Raw genomic sequence first — 25,984 nt, 5'->3', positions numbered from 1 at the left:
GTGGGGTGGGGAATGGTCTCTGAAATCTAATCTCTTTAAATAGGTGCCTTTCCCGCATGGTCAAGGGGTTATTTGTAAAGAAACACCTAGACTATTCACATTCGCTTGACACGTGGAAGCCAAGGCGACGGTAGCAAAGAAACGATAGAAAATGGTATTTAATGTGCGGCCGAACTATCGTTAGTCAGGAGTACAATGGAGAACCCGCCTTGCAAAGACGAAGACATAAGCCGGATACTACATCGTCATTGAAGGCAAGTTCGGGGGATACTGAGGGAGTCCTGGATTAAGGGCTCCTCGGATGGTCGGGCTATGTGACATGGGCCGGACTAATGGGTCGTGAAGGTACAAGATGAAGGCTTTTCCCCGTGTCCGGATGGGACTCTCCTTGGCATGGATGGCAAGCTTGGCGTCTAGTCGCATAGTTTCCTTTCTCTGTAAACCGACTTTGTAGAACCCTCGCCCCCCTCCGGTGTCTATATAAACTGGGGGGTTTAGTCCGTAGAGGCAATCATAATCATATAGGCTAGACATCTATGGTTTAGCCATTACGATCTCGAGGTAGATCAACTCTTGTAACCCCTATACTCATCAAAGTCAATCAAGTAGGAAGTAGGGTATTACCTCCATTACAAGGGCACGAACCTGGGTAAACATCGTGTCCCCTGCGTCCTGTTATCTTCGATCCTCAGACGCACAATTCAGGACCCCCTACCCGAGATCATCCGGTTTTGACACCGACATCGGGTCCAATGAAAATCTTTTGTGACAATATGGAGCAATTTCCTTGGCGAAGGAATCCAGATTTCACAAGAAACCAAACACATCAAGAGATACTTTAATTCCATCTGCGATCAAGTCAAGGAGGGAGACATAGAGATTTGCAAAATACATACGGATCTGAATGTTGCAGACCCGTTGACTAAGCCTCTTCCACGAGCAAAACATGATCAGCATCAATACTCCATGGGTGTTAGAATCATTACAACGTAATCTAGACTACTGACTCTAGTGCAAGTGGGAGACTGAAGGAAATATGCCCTAGAGGCAATAATAAAGTTGTTATTTATATTTCCTTATATCATGATAAATGTTTATTATTCATGCTAGAATTGTATTAACCGAAAACTTAGTACATGTTTGAATACATAGACAAACAGAGTGTCCCTAGTATGCCTCTACTTGACTAGCTCGTTAATCTAAAATTGTTAAGTTTCCTTACCATAGACATGTGTTTTCATTTGATGAACGGGATCACATCATTAGAGAATGATGTGATGGACAAGACGCATCCGTTATCTTAGCATTATGATCGTTTAGTTTTATTGCTATTGCTTTCTTCATGACTTATACATATTCCTCTGACTATGAGATTATGCAACTCTCGAATACCAGAGGAACACCTTGTGCGCTATAAAATGTCACAACGTAACTGCGTGATTATAAAAATTCTCTACATGTGTCTACGAAGGTGTTTGTTGAGTTGGCATGGGTCAAGATTAGGATTTGTCACTCCGTGTATCGGAGAGAGGTATCTCTGGGCCCTCTCGGTAATGCACATCACTATAAGCCTTGCAAGCAATGTAACTAATGAGTTAGTTATGGGATGATGCATTATGGAACGAGTAAAAAGACTTGCCAATAACGAGATTGAACTAGGTAAGAGGATACCGACGATCGAATCTCGCGCAAGTAACATACCGATGACAAAGGGAGTGACGTATGTTGTTATGCAGTTTGACCGATAAAGATCTTCATAGAATATGTAAGAACCAATATGAGCATCTAGGTTCCGCTATTGGAGATTGACTGGAGATATGTCTCGGTCATGTCTACATAGTTCTCGAACCCATAGGGTCCACAATCTTAACATTCGATGATGATTTGTATTATGAGTTATGTGTTTTGGTGACCAAAGTTTGTTCGGAGTCCCGGCTGAGATCACGTACATGACGAGGAGTCTCGAGGTAAAGATTCATATATTTGAAGGTTATATTCGGACATCGGAATGGTTCCGAGTGATTCGGATATTTTACCGGAGTACCAAGGGGTTACCGCAACCCCCCGGGGAAGTGTTGGGCCAACATGGGCCTAAGGGAGAGAGAGGGAAGCCCGTGGGGGGTGGCCGCGCGCCCCCCTCCTAGGGAGTCCGAATAGGACAAGGAGGAGGGGGCGGCGTCCCCCTTCCCTTTCCCTCTCCCTCTCCTTCCTATTCCCTCCGGTGAAGAAAGGAAAGGGGGGGGGGCGAATCCTACTTGGACTAGGAGTCCAAGTAGGACTCCCTCCATGGCGCACCCCTCCTGGCCGCTGGCCTCTCTCCCCCCTCCTTTATATACGTGGGCAGGGGGGCACCCCAAAGGCACACCAAGACTTCTCTTAGCTGTGTGCAGTGCCCCCATCCATAGTTTACTCCTCCGATCATAGCGTCGTAGTGCTTAGGCGAAGCCCTGCGCGGATCACATCACCATCACCGTTTCCACGCTGTCGTGCTGACGGAACTGTCCCTCGACCCTCTACTGGATCAAGAGTTTGAGGGACGTCATCGAGCTGAACGTGTGCTGAACACGGAGGTGCCGTACGTTCGGTATTTGGATCGGCTGGATCGTGAAGACATTCGACTACATCAACCGCGTTAATCTAACGCTTCCGCTTTCGTTCTATGAGGGTATGTGGACACACTCTCCCCTCTCGTTGCTATGTATCTCCTAGATAGATCTTGCGTGATCGTAGGAAATTTTTTAAAATTGCATGCTACGTTTCCCAACAATATTATATATTATGAATTATAGACATGTTCCAACACTTCAAGTTGGCCCAACGGAAAGCGTGTTTTCAGGATCTAAAAATGTCATTTCAGGTTAACCCTACAATACATTTTGTCACTATTGGGGAGAGGAATAGGTGTTTAGAGAAGGTAGTTATAGAGAGAATAGATATGGGATGTCGAATTTTAGTCACAATTCTCTATTTGTATTTAATGAGTATTATGTCTAAGAACTGATAGAGAAGTTTATTCATTTGTTTGATTAGCATAAATTCATTAGGATTACCTAAAAGGATGATAACGGGACTTATGGTAAGAGGTTGAGATATTCTCTCAAACAATCATCACCCACTTCTCAGTGCGTACCCCTATTAATAAACTGGTGGAATTAGATTCTTGCATCATATTTTCTAGTTAAACAACATGTGCTTGAGACCCCCCCCCCCCCACCAGCCTTTTGTTTTGCGGAAACTCCCCACCAACCTAAGAACACAAAGTCAAGGGAGGGAACTCCCCGTGGGTCTTATGGTTACTGCGAAGTTAAAATGGATATGAACAAAGCTTATGATCATGTTGAGTGGGGATAATCTAAAGTTGATGATTCTAAAGATGGCTTCAATTTGTAGTGTGTTGAATTGATCATGGAATGTGTATCCTTATCCAACTACAGAGTTCGATTTAATGATACTGACCGAGAAGGTCACCCTCTATAGGTCTTCGACAGGGCTACCTGCTATCCCCATATCTCTTTCTGCTAGTACTTTGGCTCATGGAGAGGAGGTGGGTGGAGTAGCAGGTATCGAGTATGCAGAATCTCACCATCTATTTCTCATCTTTTATTTGTAGATGACTCTCTGATCTTTATGAAAGTAAAGGCTCATAATGCAAGCACTCTGAAATGGATGCTCGACACATATTGCACTAGCTCTGGGCAACTTGTGAGTACCGCTAAGTCTAGCATTTTTTCATCCCTAATTCTAATTAATGTCTGTGTCAGAGAAAATGTGTGCAGAAATTGAACTTTGTCATGGAAGCTCTCTCTGACACTTACTCCCTCCACGAATAAGTGTACATCTAGTTTTATTCTAAGTCAAAGTTTTAACACTTTGACCAACTTAACAAAAAATAATAGTAACGTATATGACATTAAATGGGTATATTGTAAAAGTACATTTGAAAACGGATCTAGTGATACTAACTTAGTATCATAAATGCTCCTACTTTTCTCTAGAAAGTTGGTCTAAATTTTAAAACTTTTACTTAAGACAAAAGATAGATGTACACTTATTCACGGGCGGAGGGAGTAGTTGGGACTTCCTACTATGGTACGGGTCGACAGGAGTGTTGCTTTCAACATCTTATTGATAGAGTATGTCAGCGGCTGAAGGGTTGGAAAGAAAAAAGATCCTCCCTATGGAAATAAAGGAGATTTTGATTAAATCTATTTCTCAAGAAATTCCATCGTATGCCATGCATAGTTTTAAATAGCGCGCTAAGCCTCTTAGCGGCGGACCTTTTCTAAATGCTATAGCGAGCTATTTAAAACGTTTGTTCATTTGTTTGGATCAAAGTCTCTTAGCACAAGACCTTCTGTAAATGCTATAGCGTGCTATAGCGGAGCTATAACGGGCTATTTAAAACAGTGATGCCATGTCAGTGTTCAAACTATCAAAGAGAGTTTGCAAGTTAATTATTGATGAAATTTCTGGTTTTGGTGGGGAAATAAAAAGAAGATGCATTGATTTTCTTCGTGGTAGTTATGCATTCTGAAGAAGGAAGGGGGTTGGTGTTTAGGGACCTTCACAGTTTTAAACTTGCTATGTTAGTGAAGTAGTGATGACGACTAATCTAGAACCATGACTCTCTGTGTGCACATGTGTTGAGTGTATAAAATGTTATCCAAATGGCAATATCTTGAAATCATGACTGAAAAAGGGATCCTCATACACTTGAGAAAGCTTAAGCATAGTCGCCGGGATTGAAACTTTTCGGAGGGGCTGCATTTGGCGAGTTGGGACTGGACCACAAATTAATACTTCCTTCGTCCCAAAATTCTTGTGTTAAATTTGTCTAAATACAGATATATCTCCTTGGATTCCAACCATTATTATCATGCAAAGTCCTCACACCAAGAGGTGCAACCATGTTGACAAAGGTAGAAAAATTAATAGACCCGTACTAAAGACAATGGGATGAGGTTCTTATGCGAGATATTTTCTCTCCGGTGGATATTCAAAGAATTTTACAAATTCCACTTAATGTTGAAGGTTTTGATGATTTTGTTGCTTGAAACAGTACCCAATCTGGGACCTTCTCTGTTCGTTTAGTGTATCATCGGAAGCTCGAACATCATTATGGGCTTAGACTAGTGAGTGACGATGGACAGGGGAATGCACAGTTAAATTCCGTCTATAAGAACAGCCAGAACTTGAGGCTCCCAAGAAAGATCAAACACTTCCTTTGGAAGGTGGTGCGAGGTGCTCTCCCCTGCTATGGAATACTTCCAGGTCGACACATTCTATGCACTCCCCAATGCCTCGATTGGTGTGGAGGACATTCAACCATGCTTCTTTATCCGCCATCGAGCGCAGGATGTATGGACCGAGCTGGGCTTGATCGATGTTATTCCATAAGCTATGATGCAAGCTAGATCGGGTTCTATTACAATGGACATCCTGTCAAAGCTGGAACCGGGCTCCGGTGAAATATTGGTACCAGAATTTGCGAAAAACACTAGGATATAGTTTCTCTGCAAAAAGCACCACGTCTTGCGTAATTCTTTTACAAAAATCACTGATCGGCGAATCGGGCCGCGTTAAGTGAGTTTATGACAGTTGGGGCTCTTTTTTCGCTTACGTGGCATAACAGTTTAGGTTTCATGCAAAAAAGCACCCAAATTTCTCTCCTTACCAAAAGAATTTGTCGCAGGCCCATCCCGACCCCAACCACCATCGCCCCTCCCGACCCCGGCCACCACCCATTCCAACCTCAGCGGCCCCCATCCCGACCCCGACCGCCGTCGCCCCTCCCGACCACGGCCACCACCCGTTCCAACCTTGGCAGCCCCCATCCTGACCCCAGACGAGGCAGAGGCCGCCGTCGCCATTGCTGCACCGAGGCAGAGGACGCCTCCCATGGCCCTCCCCTTGCCGCCTGCTGGCCGAGGAGCAGTTCGACCTCGACGCCGGCGAGGTTCATCTGCCGCCCCAAGCCTCCATGGGCGCGGCCCCAGAACAGGACGATGGATCGGGTCGTCGCTCTCCTCGATCCAGAACAGGACGAGGCAGAGAAGGCCATAGGCGGCGGCCAATGTAGAGGAGGCAGCAGGGACGGGGCTCTACCAGCGGGATCCGGCCAGGAACGAGCAAGGGCGGCGGAGGACGGCTGGATCTGGTGGCCCAGGATCCTGGTGGTCATCGCCTTTGGCTCGCTGAAGCTCCCGGTGGTGAGGCGCTCGCGGCCCAGCACGAGGAAGCAGGGAGGCGGGATGGAGGGACGGCGTCGGGGTTGGTGCGCCTGGGGAGGGGATGGCAGTGAGGCATGGTCGTCGTCGCTCGCCGGCGAGCGCGAGAAGGCGCAGGAGGGGGGAGGGCCGGCGTCGGGGTTGATGCACCTGGGAAGGGGATTGCGTTTATGTTTTTTTATTTAGGGGTGTCTGTGTAAAATCTAAGGACTCATTTGTAAATTTGGAATAACACTGATCTGACACGAAATGTTATGCCACGTAGGCAAAAAAATGGGCTCCAACTGTCATAAACTGACTTAACGCGACCCGATCCGCCGATTAGTGGTTTTTGCAAAAGAATTATGCAAAACGTGGTGCTTTCTGCAAAGAAACTGTATCCTAGTATTTTTTGCAAACTTAGCCTTCAAAGTGATGATTTTATGCAATTTACTCTCAATTTTGAGAAAATCCAAACGCCTGACAGAACGACACTTTCAATCAAGGCTCTAGCGAGCAATTTTATCCAAGCCTCAACACCTAAAAGTTCTGATCGAATGAGTAATCTGATGCGGAATAGGTTGAGACGAGGTAGTCAAAATCAATATGGATGTTTCATTCTATTCGGAGACTCTTGATGGCGCAACTGGTACTATTGCTCGCGACGATCGAATGAATTTCATAGCGGCAACAACATGGTTCTTACCTTATTTGAGTGCTCATTTTGTTGAGTTTTTTTTTTTTGAACTCATTTTGTCGAGTTGATTGCTATCAAATTACAGTTTCCTGTCGAGTCTATACAGCATCGGGATGTATACCAAGGCACGGAGGTAGCAACCACCATGGAATGCAATCATCTTACCCATGATTTTGTGAAAGTTTCCTATACTAGATCCTCTAGCTTTTGGAACACCTCGATCCCTGACATTATTTCTTATTTACTTGTAAATGACACATCTATCATTTGAGGAATAGAGCCGTATTGCTCTGAATTATAGATCCCTTTGTTTAACTATCTTTAACCCAAAAACAATATTGTTAGACGAATCACGTGGGGAAGCCTGTACGGGTTTCTAGTTTTATTTCATGCAACTATGCGACCCTACCAATGAGCTTTGGGCTGTGCTATATGATCTATAATCTCCAATACTTAAATAGTTGATCCCTGTTAACTCTAATTTTTTCAACATGCAACCTTTCATATCATCAAATATGTCACGTCATCATCCACTAAAATTATTTTGTAGCACATGCATAGTGGTATGTTACCCTAAACACCTCTCTCCTCATTAGGCTACTCATAGTGGGGAGTGTCATATACTAGTATCATGCATATGATACTATTGTATGATACTACCTTCATAGTGCATACTAGTCATAGTTTTAAATAGCCGGCTATAGCTATAGCCCCACTATAGCCTTTTCAGCAGGGTGCTGCTAAACGACCGTCTTCATAAATAACCCGCTATAGTTGATTTGGAGGCCTGCCGCTATTTTCCATAGCCCACTATTTAAAACATTGATACTAGTATCATAGAGTAGTATCATAAATGATCATATTTATTTCCGTGCATGACACAAAGTAGTATAGCATTTAATATGATATGATATCAATCTATGTTACTTCCTCCATCACAGTTTACAAGTCATACGCGTATACCTAGGTTACCAATTTTATCAGCCTAATATAAACTATATACCACAAAATTATATCTTTTGAAAATAGAACATCTGAAGTTTATATTGGTATATTTTTTGTAATATATGACTTGTATTAGGTTAGTCAAATTAACGATCTAGGGGTACGCGCACGCTCTGTAAACTGGGAGAGAGGGAATACTCTAACCCTCTCTCTCTTCTTTAATTCTCTGCCACATCAGCGTGTTTACTATTCCTGAGTGCATGATACCGGCTAAAATACTACCACTATGGTCAGCCTTAGCTAATTGGCACAAGCAAATTTGTCTTCGGATGTGTTATGTTACTAGCTAAGTTACTTTCACTATGACTAGCCTAAGACATAAGCTGTCAACAATTCTGCTGATCGCGCGTAGTACGGTTAATTGCATGCATCCTTTCAGAAACCACTTATCTACATAAAAAATTAATACTCATGTGTCCCCACATTGGAAGATGAAGATAGAGAGTACAGTGGTCTGGTAGTATACTCAGAACTCTCTATCTTCTTATATTCTTTCTTCAACATAAGCTGACTTTTCCAAAACTCCAAGCAACAAAGTGTTCTAGCCCTCAAGTGCACACATTGACGGCCGCTTGCAACTGCTATCGCCTCCTTGGTCCCCCAAAGACGATCTCGATGGTCTTTTTGGTGCCTCTCTTTGGCACCTCGGCCAACATGTGCGATTGCCATGTTGCTTGCTTGACAACAACGTTCTCACTGTCGTCTCCTTGCCATTTTCCTAAATGAGGGTTGTCGGTGCTGAGGCGCTAGCATGACCGTCTATCTCTCTAGGTTAAAGGGTGGCTTCAAATCTTAGCCTTTCTCTGACACCACATGTTGGGTTTCACCCTAAAAACTGATCACAACAATGTTACCGTGAACAACAGGTGAAAATAAAACTCTTGGCCAAGGACGCTTGACTTGATCTTCTTTTCTCTTTTATTTCCGAACTATTGGTACAATAAACGCATACGCAGCAAGGGAAACCTCCACACAAGGGATGACTCGCACTAGTCTTCTATATATACCTATGTATACGCCTGCCTGAATTATCACACTATCAAATATATTCACAACCTCCCCCGCAAAAAGAAAATATAGTAACAACATAGAGAGCAGCTGTCAGCACTAACCTGCTAGAACAGACTCACACTATCACCTATAATTAATGAATTATCACTTGTATAACTCAAACAACTACGGCAAGCTACCAAATCACATGTGCTAATTAAATTATAGTACCATTCTTGTGGTAATTAAATTATAGTATTACGACTAGAGCTTTCTACGCAGAACACTTACTACTAGTAGTACTGCCTAATCAGCAGACAGCACGTCCGTGCAAGATCTCATCTTGCGTGCCCACCCAGTCACATGCACGACACGAGAATCTCAAACCAGGAAGCAGCACACGAGAAAAGCAGAAAAGCACTCGATCGAAGTCACATGCAGAGGGTGGGGCAGGGCCAGGTCCGGTGGGTAGAGAGGAGAACAGACAAGTGAATTGAGGAAAAAGAGGAGATAGAGAGAGGGCCCAGACAGCTACTTACTGATCCAAGTGGCCACCCGCTAGGCTAGCCGACAGCAAGGTCCTGGTACCATCACGGATGGCCCACTGTGCACTTTTCATTTCTTTTTTTTTAAACCGCAACCCGCTGTCCGCTTGCATATCATCAACCCACTTGCAGGCAACTCCGAACAATTTGCACATGGGATGAGACAACCTTCGACCGGCTTTTGCTGCTGCCCAGTTTAACCCATGATAGTTTACCTGTTGGTTTTTTACTTTGTGACAAAATTATATTGTTAACAGAAAAAACATGGATGTTACTAGATGAGCCCGATAGGATAGCCGTTGTTACTGACCTATTCGACTCGGAACATGACCGGAGTGCCCCTCGGGAGGTGGCGGTAGCCGGCGGAGAGGAAGTACTCGGTCAGCCCCCTTGCCCCCCTCCACCTCGAGATCGCCCACACTCGTAGGGTGTTCTCCACCCGAACTCCGTGCAGCGACCCGACCTCAAACGGTCAAGTCTCTGTACTTCAGTGTCATCCCTGGATCGGTAATGCTGACACACACAGTACTCGAAGGATTTATAACAGTATAGCAATCACACACTTATTACGTCGAATGTCTTCAAAAGAGAACTTATTACAATAAATATGGCTTAAGGCCATCTAATACAATAACAGCGGAAGGCTCCGAAGATAAAGTGAGTCCATCAACTCCAACGACATAGCTGAGCTGCACGGCAACGACCTAGCGAACCTTAGTCCTCGTTTGAAAAGTCTGCAACGTGATATGTTGCTGCCGGAAAATGGGTCAGCACATGGAATATACTGGCAATGTAACATAATAGAGCAATGAACAGAAATAATGCTAACACTATATGCATATCTTGCTGGTGGAGGCTGTATGGTTATAATGTTATTGCGAAAAGCCAATTTTTTTCTACAACAAAAGAATAAGTTTTATTTTAACTATCATGGTAGTTGAAACATCACTGAGAAGGTTCCTCTAACTCAATCCCATTTAAAGTAGTTCATTAACCCAACAAATTAATTTAGAGTGATGAGATACAAAAGGAAAATTCAAGTACTAGATACTCAAGATGTCCATAACCGGGGGCACGACTAACCATGATTAGATTGTACACTCTGCAGAGGTTTGTGCACTTTTCCCGCAAGACTCGATCTCCTCCGTTGGATTTCTCGCACTACATGATGTTTGAGAAACGGATGACCGAGACACAGTCTTTCAGAAGCATTTACTCTTTACTCTGGGTGGACAGTTACACCTACTTTCCCTCTACATCTGCTAGCCCATCACTGAAAGAGGTCACATAGCTTACTCATACTATGCCAGAGCCCATAATGGCTTTGTGGCTGCACACGGAAGTTTCTAGCATGAATAATCTTAAGATCCCTTTGAGCTTGGGTGGCGGACCGTAGGATGATCACACGGGTACTCTGGGATATCCTAGGACAACACTGGATTCTCCAGGTGCCAAAACAAGCAATCCACCCAGATGTATATTAAAGTAGCCACCTTAAGTTGAACCGTTAATTAACAATCTCACATCTGTCATGGATACATTCAAACCCGATCCACGTCTACGAGCATAGCATAGCAATATAAGCAACTAGAGGTAACTCCCGAGGGTTTGATAATAAAACAGGTAATAGGTTCTACCTCATCATCTACTTCCCAAACGCACAAGTTAATCACATCCTAATCATGCAGTGTTTGAGGATTGGAACTAATGCATAAAAACTGGGTAATAAAGGGGTATGATCAAAGTGTTACTTGCCTTGCTGATGATCCGTGAAACCTAGAGACTCGTAGTAGCACGCTTCGCACTCCGGGTATTCTATCGCAGACAAACAATAGCATACATAAACAATCAAACAAAGATGCACAGGTAAAACTCAAATAAGAAGATCTAACCAGAAAGTTCAACTTAAGAACTCCGGTTTGCAAAAAGAATCAAATCAAACGGAGCAACGAAACACAAACTGCGAAAGAAACAAGATCCGATTACTAATCTGGACTAAAGTCTAATTTTATAGTACCAAAATCTTGTTCAAGTTGGTTAAACGGAAAGAGGGCTTCGAGACGAAGATCTAGGCGCTTGAATCGCCTTATTTCGATAAACGAGCGAAAAGAAAAACTAAAACGAAAATCGGATCAGAAATCGTGATAAAAAATAATCTCGAAAAACCCAAGAAAAAGAAAAACGACGAACAGGCTAACGAATGAACGTTCGTTGTCTGTGACTAACGGGCGAAAACCGTTCGTTAAAACGAACGTACGGAGGAATGTTTGCTGAATAAACTAAATCGAGAAAACCAACAATTCGGTCTAAAAAACGTAACTAGGGTGATTCGAACTTCGGCGCGGCTCTGGCGGCTTCCGACGAGCGGGCGGCGGCGCGGGCGACGGCGGGGTGCAGCGTGGGGCGGCGGAGGGCGGCGCGGCAAAGGCTTGGCGGCGGCGCAGCAGCAGGTGGTGAGCGGCGGCGGGGCTGGCGGCGCGGCCTGCGGGGGCGGGCGGCGGTGGCAGCTTGGGGCTCCAAGGGGGCGCCGGGTCCGGCTTTTAAAGGGAGAGGGGAGGCGGCTTGCGGGAGGGGGCGAGGCCATGGCGGCGGCGGCTCGGACTCCCTCGAGGAGTCCGGCTCGGAGACGATGGCGGCGCGGGGCTGGCTAGGCCAGCTGGGCCGCGGCCCAGTTCAGTCCGGCGGGCTTCCTCTTTTTCTTTAGCATATTCCGCCGAAAAGAAATCCTAAAAAATTAAAAAATCTAAAAATAACAAAACAAATTTTCACAGTCTAAATAGAATATTTAGAACAAGGTAAACATTTTCTTAGCCTAAAATGCAATTTTTGAAAAATGCATATTTTTCGTATCAAATAAAAATAGCAATAAAATCCAAATAAAATCAAAAGGTTGATTTTAATATTTTTCCTCCAATATTTCGTTTATTTTGGAGAAATCATATTATCTCCTCTCATATATTTTAATATGAAATATTTTTGGAGAGAAAAATAATAAAACAACTGATCCTCGTTTCGATATTTGATAAAATTCAAATATGAAAAGCGTGAAATCCTCAACTCTCTCCGAGGGTCCTTGAGTTGCTTAGAATTTCGAGGATCGCGAAACGAAAATCAAATAGAATATGATATGCATGAATGACCTACGTATAACATTCCAAATTGAATATTTGGGATGTTACAAACCTACCCCCCTTAAGATGAATCTCGCCCTCGAGATTCATGTTGGCTAGGAAATAGGTGTGGGTGGTCTTTGCGAAGATCATCCTCTCATTCCAAGGTGGCTTAATCCTTGGTATGGTGGCTCCACTAAACTTTGCAAAATTTGATAACCTTGCTGCGAGTAACTCGGCTAGCAAACTCTAGAATCTTGACAGGCTTCTCCTCATACGTCAAATCACTTTTCAACTGAATTGCTTCCAGGGGCACCATATCTCTTAGAGGAATATCGACCATCCCCGCATGACACTTCTTCAACTGGGAAACATGAAACACATCATGTACTCCTGACAGTCCTTCGGGTAACTCCAACTTGTAGGCAACTTCTCCCATGCGTTCCAAAACATGGTACGGTCCCACAAATCTCGGGGCTAATTTCCCCTTAACACCAAAATGTTTAACACCTCGAAGAGGTGACACTCACAGATACGCTCTGTCTCCGATTTCATAGACTACCTCCTTGCGTTTTGAATCTGCATAATTCTTCTGTCGGGACTGAGCTACCTTCAGTCTATCTCGAATTAGTTTAACCTTCCCTTCTGATTCCTAAATCAAATCTGGTACAAACAACTGGCGGTCTTCAACTTCATCCCATATCAACGGTGTTTGGCATCTTCTCCCATACAATGCTTCGAACGGTGCCATCTTCAAACTGGCCTGGTAGTTGTTGTTGTATGAGAACTCTGCGTAGGGCAAATTATCGTCCCAACTAAATACTTAGTCTAATGCACAAGCTCTCAACATGTCCTCCATAATCTGATTGACTCTCTCAGTCTGTCCATCTGTCTGCGGATAAAAAGCTGTACTGAACTCCAGTCTGGTACCCAAGGTCTGGTGCAACTGATGCCAAAATTTTGAAGTAAACTACGTTCCTCTATCCGACACGTTGGTCCTCGGAACTCCATGCAGACATACGATCCTGGTCATGTATATCTTGGCCAACTTCGCACTTGTATACGTGGTTTTTATAGGGATAAAGTGAGCCACTTTCGTCAAGCGTTCAACTACTACCCATATAGAATCATATCCTGATTTGGTCCTGGGCAATCCGGTGATAAAATCCATGCCAAGCTTATCCCACTTCCATTCAGGTATTGGCATAGGCTATAGCAATCCTACTGGCTTCTGATGTTCTTCCTTCACTCTCTGACATACATCACAGACGGCTACATACTCGGCAATATCCTTCTTCATACCAGTCCACCAGAAACGCTCCTTCAAATTCAAATACATCTTGGTGTTTCCGGGGTGTATCGAGTATGGCGAGTCATGAGCTCCCTGTAATATCAACTTCCTGATCTCTACATTATTGGGCACATATATATACGGTCCTCAAACCACAAGGTGTCGTGCTCATCCTCACGAAACCCTTTGGCTTTCCCTTCACTCATCTTCTCCTTTATCTCAGTGATATCTTTGTCATCTTTCTGAGCTTCTCAAATCTTTTCCAACAGTGTTCATTGATACGTCTCCGTTGTATCTATAATTTTTTATTGTTCCATGTCAATATTCTACAACTTTCATATACTTTTGGCAACTTTTTATACTATTTTTGGGACTAACATATTGACCCAATGCCAGTTCCTGTTTGTTGCATGTTTTTTGTTTCGCAGAATGTCCATATCAAACGGAGTCCAAACGAGATAAAAACTGACAAATATTTTTTTTGGAATATATATGATTTTTGGGAAGAGAAATCCACGCTAGACAGTGCCCGAGGGGGCCACGAGGCAGGGGGCGCGCCCCTGGCCCTCGTGGCCACCCCGTAAGGCAGTTTATGCCCTTCTTTCGCTGCAAGAAAGCTAATTTCCGGATAGAGATCGTGTTAAAATTTTAGCCCAATCGGATTTACGGATCTCCGGGAATATAAGAAACGGTGAAAGGGAAGAATCTGGGAACGCAGAAACAGAGAGAGACAGAGAGACATATCCAATCTCGGAGGGGCTCTCGCCCCTCCCACGCCATGGAGGCCATGGACCAGAGGGGAAACCCTTCTCCCATCTAGGGAGGAGGTCAAGTAAGAAGAAGAAGAAGAAGAAGAAGGGGGGCTCTCTTCCCCTCGCTTCCGGTGGCACCGGAGTGCCATCGGGGGCCATCATCATCACCGCAATCTTCACCAACAACTTCACCGCCATCATCACCAACTCTTCCCCCCTCTATGCAGCGGTGTAACCTCTCTCTTACCCGTTGTAATCTCTACTTAAACATGGTGCTCAACGCTATATATTATTTCCCAATGATGTATGGCTATCCTATGATTTTGAGTAGATCCGTTTTGTCCTATGGGCTATTTGATGATCAAGATTGGTTTGAGTTGCATGTTTTATTATTGGTGTTGTCCTATGGTGTTCTCCGTGTCGCGCAAGCGTGAGGGATCCCCACTGTAGGGTGTTGCAATACGTTCATGATTCGCTTATAGTGGGTTGCGTGAGTGACTAAAACACAAACCCGAGTAAGGGGGTTGTTGTGTATGGGATAAAGAGGACTTGATGCTTTAATGCTATGGTTGGGTTTTACCTTAATGATATTTAGTAGTTGCGGATGCTTGCTAGAGTTCCAATCATAAGTGCATATGATTCAAGTAGAGAAAGTATGTTAACTTATGCCTCTCCCTCATAGAAAATTGCAATAGTGATTACCGCTCTAGTTATCGATTGCCTAGGGACAAATAACTTTCTCGTAACAAAAAGCTCTTTACTAAAACTAATTTAGTTGTGTCTTTACCTAAACAGCCCCTACTTTTCATTTACGTAACCTTTATTATCTTGCAAACCTATCCAACAACACCTACAAAGTACTTCTAGTTTCATACTTGTTCTAGGTAAACCGAACATCAAGCGTGCGTAGAGTTGTATTGGTGGTCGATAGAACTTGAGGAAATATTTGTTCTGCCTTTAGCTCCTCGTTGGGTTCGACACTCCTACTTATCGAAAACTGTTGCGACCCCCTATACATGTGGGTTATCAAGACCTTTTTCTGGCGCCGTTACCGGGGAGCAATAGCGTGGGGTGAATATTCTCGTGTGTGCTTGTTTGCTTTATCACTAAGTAATTTTCATTTGCTGTTCTTAGTTGTTCTTTATCTTTAGTTATGGATATGGAACACGAAATACCAAAACAATTAGGTGTACTTTCTGCTCATGGAGATGGGGAACCTTCTAAAACTCCCGATGCTGGTTATGTGAAAGATATTATGTACTACTTTAATAATCCTAAGAAAACCCCATTCAATTATGTAATGGGAGTAACGTTGGATCAACGTGAATACTTTAGGGATTACCGCTTTACACAAAAAGGGAAACTATTATGGGATCAAATTCATATATTGAATTGGTATGCTAGGCAACTATGCTTGAGATATGATTATACTTGTTGCTCTAGGATGAAGGCTCCATACCTTCCCTTTTTATGCGAATTTAATGATAACAAAACCTTAGCTTCTTATGCTAATGGTATATATGATTACTATGATGTGGAACAAATAGAAGACTTTGTTGCTTTTATGGGTGCTTATGAAATTGAATCTATGTTTAAAGAGTTTGAAGATTTTGATGATTCGGTTTATAGACCTGAAAATTTAGCTATCCTGAAATATTGTTATGAGAATTATGAATACAATTATGAAATTAATGCGCTTATTGAGAAAGTCTCCGCTGTCGAAGAAGAGACTAATATTTTGCAGGAATCTATGGAAGAAGAAGTTGATGAAACTGTGAGATCATTGGATGAAAAAGATGAGGAAGAGAGCGAAGAACAAAAGGAGGAAGAGCGGATTGATCACCCGTGACCACCTTCTAATGAGAGTAACTGTTCAACTCATACATTGTTTAATTCCCCTGCGTGCTTACCGAAGGATGAATGCTATGATAATTGCTATGATCCCGTTGATTTTGTTGAAATATCCCTTTTTGATGATGCTTGCTATGCTTGTGGCCAAGATGCCAATATGAATTATGCTTATGGAGATGAACTTGCTATAGTTCCTTATGTTAAACATGAAATTGTTGCTATTGCACCCATGCGATAGCCCTATTATCTTTTTGAATTCTCCCGACTACACTATATCAGAGAAGTTTGCACTTATTAAGGATTACATTGATGGGTTGCGTTTTACTATTACACATGATGATTTTGATAGATATAATATGCATGTGCTTGCTGCTCCTACTTGCAATTATTATGAGAAAGGAACTATATCTCCACCTCTCTATGTTTCCCACATGATAAAATTGCAAGAAACTGTTTATACTATGCATTGGCCTTTACTTTGTGTGCATGAATTGTTCTTTTATGACATGCCGATGCATAGGAAGAGAGTTAGACTTCGTTGTTGCATGATATATGTTACTTTGTGCTCACTACTAAATTACAAATCATTGTTAATTAAAATTGGCTTTGATATACCTTGGGATCCGGGTGGATCCATTACTTGAGCACTATATGCCTAGCTTAATGGCTTTAAAAAGCGCTGCCTGGGAGACAACCTAGAAGTTTTAGAGAGTCATTATTTCTGTTGAGTGCTTTCATGTAGTTTAAAAACAACAAAAATAAAGAGGGAAACCCAAAACTTTTTCAAAAAGGAAAGTGAAAGTGAGAGAGACAAGCATTGTTGAAGTGGGAGAGCTCCTTGAACTTTGCTCATGCTCACGGCAACTTTGTGAATCTTGATTACAGAAACTTTTCAATGAAAATAATTATCCCCTTGTACAATTCAATTGTATTATAAAAATAATGTGCCAATGTTTTCCTTTAGGATGTCTACATTTGCTTGATGGTTTGTACAGTGCAGGACAGAAACTTTGGCTGTAGTGCACGATTTTACATTTTTAGCTGGAACGTCAAATGGTTCTGATTCTGTTTGCACTGTCTTTATATACAAATTGTTTATTTTTCCTAATTTTGGTAGAATTTTTGAAGTATCAGAATTATGGTGAATATTCAGATTATTACAGACTATTCTGTTTTAGACAGATTCTGTTTTTCATGCATAGTTTGCTTGTTTTGATGAAACTATCAATTTATATCAGTGGATTAAACCATGAAAAAGTTATATTACAGTAGACACAATGCAAAAACAAAATATTAATTGGTTTGCAACAGTACTTAGAGTAGTGATTTGTTTTATTATACTAACGGATCTTACCGAGTTTTCTGTTGAAGTTTCTTGTGGATGAAGTGGTCGATGATCGAGAAGGTCTCGATGTGAGAAGAAGGAAGAGAGGAAAGAGCTCAAGATTGGGGATGCCCAAGGCACCCCAAGAAGGCATCCCCTCTTTCTTCAAGAAGTATCGGTGTGTTTTCGGATTCGTTTCGTTCATGCGATATGTGGAATCTTGGAGAGTCTTTTGTGTTTAGTTTTCTTTTTTTATTTTATGCACCATGCTGGTATGAGATGGTCCGTGGTTGATTTATAGAATGCTCTTTGCACTTCACTTATATCTTTTGAGTATGGCTTTATAGTATGCTTCATGTGCTTCACTTATATCATTTGAAGCTTGGATTGCATGTTTCTCTTTACATAGAAAACCGCCATTTGTAGAATAATGCTCTTTTGCTTCACTTATACTTGTTAGAGCATGGGAATATATTTTGTAGAAAGAACTAAACTCTCTTGCTTCACTTATATCTATTTAGAGAGATGACAGGAATTAGTCATTCACATGGTTAGTCATAAAATCCTAAAACTTGTAGATCACTGAATATGATATGTTTGATTCCTTGCAATAGTTTTGCGATATAAAGATGTTGATATTAGAGTCATGCTAGTGGGTAGTTGTGGATTAATACAAATACTTGTGTTGAGGTTTGTGATCTATCCGCTGTGATTTATCCGAAGGAGGTACGCGGAGAGCATGAGGGTCGAGGGAGCGGCGGAGGGTCGTCCTCCCTTGTACATCGAGGATCTGCCGCCTATCAAGGCGCCGAGGTTCTCGTGGTGGGCGGACGAGCTCGCCTCCACCGTGGCTGCTGCTGCTGCGGCTAAGCCGCCGAAAAAGCGGTCCATCTCTGACCTCTTTGACCCAGCGCCAGCGTTGGACGTGCCTCCCGGCGGTGATAGCGGATGCAAGGAGCAAACGCAGGTGGACGGCGACGAGGCGCTGTGCACCATCGTGAGGCAGGCAAAGGAGGAGAAGTGGAAGCGGAGACGGCTGGGGGAGGAGGCGGCCGCGACTGCAACGCCGGAGAACACCGGAGGGCGAGAGACTGAGGGGAATTTCGCGGCTACAAAGGTACGTGATCCAGTCCATCGCTATCACAACCCACCTCTGCCTGTCTGTCAACCCAATGATGTCATCTGTTGTTATCCTTACGTTATTTTGCCCTGTTTTTTTTTACTTTTGATCTGCTGGTCGGTTTTTGGTTGCTTTGCTTAACTGATGAGTGGTAATAATCTAACTAGAGTTGTACCATCGCACTATCAATATCCTAGTTTGCATATTGATATTCCCGTCTGATTAGACCATGTGTGATCGTTGGAACTCGTTAGATATGCATGCACTAGCAATATCTTAGTTTGGGACGGGAATCACACTTAATGTCCAGGAAAATAACCCTGGCGCCCAGTCTTAGCGCCCCCATTGTAGATGGCCTTATAGTATTATTAGTATATGGCATGGTCTATCGTGTTGCCTTTTTCTCACACCTTGTACTACATGGTGAGTTGTGTTTAATATGTGAATCTATGTGATGATAGCTGGTGTGGAAATGTTTCAAGACACCTTAGGCATGCATAGGAACAATGTTTTGAAGATGGTGTACGCGTGGCACTTTCCAATATGTAACAGTCAGCCTGTCACCATATGTTTGGCATGATGCATGGTCTGCTGTTTGTACTCTATTATGGAGTTCCAATAATTAGCTAGTTGAGGAGATTAATCACTACAAGGAAGTCATCTTTTGCCTTGTGTTTTCCAGTACGCCAAGAGTTTTATATCGGCCACATGGCTTACATGCCTCTACGCCGTGAACTGACCGTGTGGTACACCACAACGACCTGGCCGTTAGTTGCTTTTTTTTTTGGCCGTGTGCTGCTGTTTTTGCCTCGGCCTATCCGTACGTCAGGACTCCGACATAATACGCTCGGCTTATGGTTGTATACCGATGAACTGTACACCGAGTAATTGATGCCGAGTGGCGCACATGGCATACGGTACGCCGAGGTAGATTCATCCTTCGCCGGGTGATTTCTACACCCAGCGTAGTGTGTTTTTCCTGTAGTGAATAGGATAGAAATTTAACATGTACGATGTCGATGGGGCAAACCCATCCACACCTAGGTTCCAAACTTGTACCTAAGTTTCAAGTGTGTGGGAATGTAAGCCTCATTTCTTCACATCTGATATATAGTGCTTAAAAAATTTATGCATTGTATAAATCATTAACATTTCACATAGAGATAATGCTCGTAATATGCATACACCCATAGTACATGCCTGCATACAAGGCTCATCATGTGATGCACCTTTTAAGATTTAATAGCCCATTTATTTGCTCTCTAAGGACTAGATTATGAATTTGTTCTTTAAAATTATATCACTTGATTACATAGTTCTATCAGCAGCTTGGTCACAAAACATGTTACTTTTCTTCAAAAACTGTTATCGCTATGTTCTACAACAAGTATCCCCAATAACCACTGTCCCGATTTAGTTTGATAGCTTGTTTTCCTCGTTCATGTTATGAACTTTGATAGTTTGACCAATGGGTGAGTACTGTGAAAGAATGCCAGATGGCACAGCTGCTTGAAAGAAGAGGGTACATAGTAGAGAGAGGGATCTATCACTACTCCTTGCTTGATGATCAAAATGCTGGTTCATCTTATGTAGAGGTGTGTGTGCCTATACTGCTTGAAAAGATGTGTAATACGATAGCTTAGAAAGAGAAGGAAATAACTATACTTAACCTAAGAGGGAAACTAATCATCCCAAATTCCTATATTTGATTGCTGTTGCCACATCTATTGCCGTCATCATTCCAACCATGGTATTGATGGCAGTATGCTAGACCATTGATTATCTGGATGTGATGACATTGTTTGTTAGTGCTGGATTATTTGTATTCTTTTCCCCAGGTGCAATGGGCCAGCAGGTGTGTTGAACATATGTAATTAAAAAGCAAACTAAAGTTTTGCCTCGTAAAGGAAATGCTGTGTTTTGTCTTGGTTCTGACAGTTGTGTGTTCTGGTTGTGTTTTGTCTCACCTTTTTTGAGTTTGTTATATGCGTGCACCGATGTATTTCCTAACTTATTCCAAGATTATTAATGTAATATGTATCAAGAGCCACACAACAAGCTAGACATTATGTTCTCTGTATATATATTTTACTATCTTTTTGTCGTTAGTTTTTGGGTATACAAATTCTTACTTGGGCATGTCTTAATAAAATAGATGTATATTAATTAATATATGGATTGCGTTTAAGGTGGACTTGCACATTGTGCACACTATGTTGGATAAAATTGGGCATGCATATTCATAAATTACCATAACTTGGAAGTTAATATGATTGGTTTATCATCACCATATAAGATATTTGTTAAAATAATACTTTTTATAATACCATGGATGTGATCTTTTTATTGAACAAAACAACTACATCGCATGGTAGGGTCTTCTCTCTCAAGAAAACACGATAATTTCAGCCACGATGTATTGATAGCTAGATATAATGTATACTTTTACAAGCCTGCACATGGGCTCAATTCTTGAATGGGAGAGTTGCATTCTCGCTATGCATTTGAAGTAGGTGCTTATTTGCAATCATTGTAGTGTACCAATTTTCATTCTTAAGCTAGTGTGATAGAAAGTTCTAAATGTAACGAAAGAACCATAATAAAAACGCTTCCACAAACTTAGGGAACAATAGAAAATATAAGAAATATTACAGTCTGCACCAAGCTTGGGATCACTGGTGCACCCAAATCTTGGTCCATCCGATGGTTCGTGTTCGGGTACTATATACATCTACAGTTTGACCATTCCGATCACAATATAGAAAACTAGCCTATATATACATTTAATTTGCATTGGTAGAAAAGGGTTTTCTAAATGTCTCTATTTTCTTCTCTTGTTTCTGATAAAATTTCAATCATGATGTTTGTACTTTGGAACATGCATTACAAATTCTTATCTAAGTAGAAGATGTATTTGAGAGATCGAAAAGCTGGGAAGGTATAGACCAATGAACTAGGGGTGGAAAACTATAGAACCAACAGTAACCACCATTGTTTTTCCATCCTTTGTCTAGAAATGGACGAGAACACGTTTCTTTGTGTTTTCTACTTGACTAGAAATTTAGTGATTATTTATTTGCGGTTGTATTTGAATTTTTTTTCATGATTTGAATTCGTATTAAACATGATACTAGGTATGTGCATGAAGTATATTTATCCATCCCATGAAGTATCTTTTGAGTGACGACATGTTGTCGTATGTGATTTTAGCTGCGTAAACTAACATGGTTGTGAATTTGTGCATGTAAGATTGGATTATTCTATAAAAAGAATTGCTTTCACCTGGTTGTTACTTTTACATAACCCAACCTTTGCTTTGACATTTGGGCCCAAATCATCTGACATGTGCACATACCAGTTCATTTTAAGGATATTTGTGTGTCTACATCTTGGCAATTTATTCCTAGATTTCGTCCTGGACTTCTTGTACCTCGTCTCCGGTGTGGTTTATGTCTGTGTTGTGTACAGTAAATACACTTTTGGCAGAATTTTCATGTACCATGAGGAAAGATTTAGAAAACTCCGTAGTTTGCGCACAGTACTCATTCCTTAAATTGTTTATCTTATGTGATGATATATATACACTACTACTACTACTACTACTACTACTACTACTACTACTACTAATAATAATAATAATAATAATAATAATAATAATAATAATAATAATAATAATAATAATAATAATAATAATAATAATAATAATAATAATAAACTACACAAATGTTCTATTATTGCATTCATTTTACCGTTTGAATTCTGCATATCTTTAGCTGTTGCATAAATGGAAGATATGTTATTTTTTTTGCATATTATTTCTGCAATGTTCTTGGTCTATTCAACTGGACTTGATTATGTAGAGCTGTCCAATCTGGTGTATGAGTTAGTCTGTATGAATCCATTACTATGTGTCCAACAGGAGATTCTACTATTCACTGTCCAAAATTCAAACTGACAATTAAATAATCCATATGGATATTTGATCGCACACACACACACACACACACACACACACACACACACACATGCACACGCACACGCACACGCACACGCACACGCACACGCACACACACACACGCACACACACGCATATTCATCTAATTCACCTTTAAGTCCACTAGTGCATGTGTCCATATCAATTGTTTCCAGCATCAAAATGGATCAAACATTTATTCTTACGCAAAGTGTTAGAGACATGTTAGTCATTTATTAGAGCACCTATATATGCACGTGTGTGTGTGTCTATCATTAGGTTACAAGAAATGTTACGTTACTAGGAACTTAAAAGCTATATACTCCCTCCGTTCCTAAATATTTGTCTTTCTAGAGATTTCAACAGATGACTACATACGAAGCAAAATGAATGAATCTACCCTCTAAATATGTCTATATACATCCGTATGTGCTAGTCCATTTGAAATCTCTAAAAAGACAAATATTTAGGAATGGAGGGAGTATTTCCTAAACATGGTGATGACATCCGAGGCTGACACTAGCTAACAAGTTGTATTTAGAGAAGAACATCTGAGTTTGTTAGTTTTGCAGTGCGTGTAAATGAATGTTTCACCTACTAGCTGCAAATATGCAAGACCAGAACTCTGCCTGGTGGCTTTATTTATAAAGTCGGGCGTATGCCTTTTCTCTAAAAAAAATATGCAAGACCAGCTGAATTCTTTATAACACACTTGTGCTAAATTTCCGTGAGCCAAATTTAAGAAGAACAGAAAAAATAACAAGATATGTTCAATGACTTTTCGTTCTGCCTTCCTGATGATTTGTTTGAAGGTATACATGTGCAAATGTGATGTGTTATGTCCACTTTCATAGTATTTATTTTTCGTACTCACGGTTAATATGTATCTTATGTTTTGAAATAACGCTGCTCAATTATGTACATAGGACACACTTGAAAGTCCAAACTTGCCTGATGGACTGGATACTCATCGATCACAGAAACCTGAGACTTCACAGCATCACAGAAAAGAGACAGAAAATATATCTGAGGAGATCAATGATGCGAAGAAGGCTGACACACAAAAGTGCATTGATAATAATAAAAAGTGCATTCTAACGTACACAAGGCGCAAACATGGCAATTCGAAGGAGAAGGAGGTACTAGAACTCTGTCGCAAATCACTGAACCATGTCAACTTCTCGGAAGCAGATGGTGTACTTGGCAGTAAGATGCATAGTTGTGAGCTACCTCAACAGCAAAGTCTGTGCAAACTGTTGTCGGATGCTACTTCTTCATCCACATCTATGGGAGAAGAAAAATGTGTAGCTATAGAAAGTAGTACTTCACATATGCCCAAGGAAGCATTCACCAAAACTAATGAAGCAAATAAGCGAGACGATCATGATGACTCTGCTGAGCTTAGTAACAAAGAGATGTCTGCTCCATTGATTGATCTGAATATGGCACCACCGGAATGTACTTATTTGGACTGCACCTATGATTCGAATTTGGAGGTGCCCAATCTTGAAAATACACATGGTGAAACTTTTAATTCAGAGGCTGAATTGCTTGATCGCAGAGAAAACTGGATGAATTTGTCTTCCAGTTCACAGAAACCGGAAAACCAGCCACCTGCTGTTGACATGGAAAGAATAAGGAGTTCAAGATCGGCAGACACATTTTTGCATGGAGAGGCAAACAAAGCTTATGACGCGGATGTTGTTGGTCCACCACTGAGCTTAAGAGAACTCGGTGAGACTAGTCCTTCTACGAGACAGACAGTTCGTTTGATGGGCAAAGATCTCGAAGTTTGCATGACCAGAGGTGAATCGTTTACCGAGACTGCACAGAAACATAAAGGTACTTTTCGAAACAGGCTTCCGCCCGGCTTTATTATATGTAAATAAAGACAAATGTGTTCTTGCGATAAGGACAGCCTTTTTTTCTCTTTACAAGCTCAAAGTTTCCCGATTTTGCAGTAAATTCTACCAGTACAATTCAAGCTTCAACATATCATTCAAGCACAAGCCAGGCACAGTTTGAATACATGACTCCACATGATTCCAGTAGCCTGTTTCCTACAGCACATGTATCTTCTGGAGATCAACTGTCATATGAAAACAGGTATGGTGATTTTCCAAACTTGCAGACCAATCAGCCTTTTCTATTGGGGTGTCCACCTCCTCCCAGTTATGGTGCAGCATTCTATCAGCTGAATTCGCCGCCTTCTCGCGGTTATTTCTCTGATCCTATCCCTGGGGAAGAACCACTGGCAGCACCATTCTTGCCTATAACCGGACAGCATGGGGCACCATCTTCAGTTTGCCATGCCAATTTGCCTCGGCAACATATTGTAGATTCAACAAGCTCGTCTGTTTGCGTTCTTAACTCCGTGAGTTATACACTCAGCCATCCAGGCCATGTAATTCAAGAAGTTTCCAACAATTCATCGAGTGGTCGGGGTGTGCAGGAGAGATCAGGACTGGTGAAGCTCACTCCCGGGGCGAAGCATATACTGGTGCCAAGCGATAGCACGCAGGGCAACTCTGTGCCGGTGCACTCCTGTTTACCCTTTGGAAGTAGGAGCGGAACTGCTGCAGGCTCTGGAAATAAAGGAGCCTGATCGGCACTGCTTTAATTCAAATTCATTTGTTCAGTTGGAGAATTTTGAAAAATGTTTACAACTTTCTTTCTGTGTAAAACTAGATTGACTGATCTATCAGTGATGATAGATCTAACCCTTTTCCAGAATCTAGAAACATTAGGGTTAGAACTGGGTATCCTCGTCGGTTTGTTGGTAGAAAGATAGGCAGAGTTTTCCGAATATAAAAATCTGGTTTGGTTACGGCCACACGGCGGAGTCCGCTTGGAGCATCTGCGGCTACTGTTCGCTGGAGCTTGCCGGTTTATTTCTTGGTTGGCGACCGGCACGAGCGTATAGCAGGTCGCACGCATGTAGTAAGATTGGGCCAATTAAAACCATTCGATCTGTCTGCGCCTACTATTCACTGGAGATTGCCGGTTTATGTCTTGCCGATTGAGACATCCAGTTCTTTTGGGTGATTCTCCCAAATCACCCCCCCCCCCACCCCCTCCCCAGTTTCTTCTAGAATCGTCACTTCATTTTTTTTACAAACC

General features: G+C 42.0%; 1 pseudogene; it reads left to right on the top strand.

The window, feature by feature from the left end:
• The first annotated feature begins 6,005 nt into the window (after positions 1–6,005).
• On the top strand, positions 6,006–25,626 carry LOC123056845 (uncharacterized; annotated as a pseudogene).
• The last annotated feature ends 358 nt before the right edge of the window (positions 25,627–25,984 follow it).

This window comes from Triticum aestivum, chromosome 3A, assembly GCF_018294505.1.
Source record: "Triticum aestivum cultivar Chinese Spring chromosome 3A, IWGSC CS RefSeq v2.1, whole genome shotgun sequence".
In the NCBI taxonomy this organism is placed as follows: domain Eukaryota; kingdom Viridiplantae; phylum Streptophyta; class Magnoliopsida; order Poales; family Poaceae; genus Triticum; species Triticum aestivum.
Note: the sequence above shows the minus strand (reverse complement) of the source record. Positions and strands in the feature narration are given on the sequence as shown.